We start from the raw sequence: 1,845 nt of genomic DNA on the forward strand, positions 1-1,845 counted from the left end.
ACTACAGAATTTAATAATGTGTGTTGAAGCAATAGAAACTCAAGAGAATAAAAGAGTGATCCAATCATACATGTAGCCTTTTCATTAGATGAACCACCTATAAATACAGTAAGCGCATTTCCTATGGGTTGTATGCACAAATATACAGGAAGTACAAAAGCATGTAAAGAGTAAAATTATCAATTTTGTCTGAAAAATTTGTATATGTAATAGGCCAAATATCAGTATTTTGTGATAACCAATTAACTGTTGTTTGGAATAAGATATGTTTTACCAGGTTTCTTTTCAAAATACTTCTATGACTCCAGTCCACTACTCTGTACTAACACAGCTGAAGCTTTATCTCCAATGTGCATAACAAAGACCTAAGTCCTCTGGTAGGGTGAGGTACTTAGCCAATTAACATATCCTTAGAAGCTTAAAATTAGCTTCAAATATTCTTATCTGGAGTAGTGTAACAGCTACTCCCCAAATATCAAAGCTCATTTTGAGAGCAAAGGTTTGTAGTAAAAATTTCCATATACATTGAAAGATTTAAGTTCTAACTTCTTACACTGAAGAAGCAACAAAATTACCTAATATAAGGCTGTTAGCAATCCTCTAAATCTATCCTGAAATGGCAGTTGGAGTAAGTAAACTGGCTGTAATGTTCTCACAAGTTCCAAAACCTCATCAATCCTTCGTAAATCTTGTAACAATCTCTACCTGTTTGATATTTCCTTAATTAAAAATAAGTTTGAGTTAGTCAATGTAACACTGGCAATCCTAAATCACAATCCTTAAGTTCTCTTTGTGACACCAGAACACAGCCACAAGGTCACCTGAGTTCTGAGTAAGTGACTAGGCAGCTGTCCTTAGGGCAGTGGAAATTAGCATAAAAATACCGATAGCTTCAGGGCAAACCACAACTTTGGAAAGCAAAACTCGCTAGGCAACTGTTCTTGGGGCAGTGGAATTAGCATTAAAATACAGATACAAAGTTTGACTGCCAATTCTTATATATGAACACAGGATAGTGCGGTCTCCAATACCTCAACAAAGAGACAATGTCCTAAATTCTTTTAGAAGCCTGGTTCCTAGAATAAGAATTCCATAAAAACATTACCTCAATTTAGACCTGTCTCCCTAGGTTGGCCCATGTCGCACGCTATCTAGAATGACTCCATCCAGATTACCAGCTTTTATGTCAACTTTCTGTCACCAATATTATACCCTTCTAACCGTATCCAATAACTTGAAAGCCAATAGTCCATAACCAAGGCAAGTAGAGCATATTTATACATTTAAAACCAATGAGAAACAAAATTGAAGTGGCTACACATATCTTTAATATTTAGACCAAACACCATTTTTACCTTTTTAGCTATGATTTTAAGAGAAGCACCTTGTCACCTGTTGAGTCAAATAATAAGTCAGGGATCTCTCTAAGAGAAACAGCTATCAACTCTTGTATCGAAGAAGCTGAGAAGCTGTTGGCGCCTTTAAGATCAGCTCCGTGTAGACGCTTAGCCTCTGGGCAGCTTCTCCAGCTAATCTAGACACCTGGCTCCAGGCACAGGGGTCCAAAGACCTGATTGAAACTGTTTTTTATTCATTTGTTCCCTTTTGAAACGAGTTAAAACCAAGTCAAGGTGTGAACGACCGGCAGATAATGTTTTTACCATTTTTTCTTTTGAACATGAAACATAAAACATTTAAACAATGAGAAATAAAAACCACAGACATACACTGACAGACATGGGGACATCCTGGTACACCAGAGACAAACAATAGACAAAGAGGGAAAAAACCACATGGTGTTCACGGTGACTATCCACTCGAGTGGAGTCGATATGGGCGATGGAT

Source organism: Rattus norvegicus, chromosome 2 (assembly GCF_021556685.1).
Source record: "Rattus norvegicus strain SHRSP/BbbUtx chromosome 2, alternate assembly SHRSP_T2T, whole genome shotgun sequence".
Classification (NCBI taxonomy): domain Eukaryota; kingdom Metazoa; phylum Chordata; class Mammalia; order Rodentia; family Muridae; genus Rattus; species Rattus norvegicus.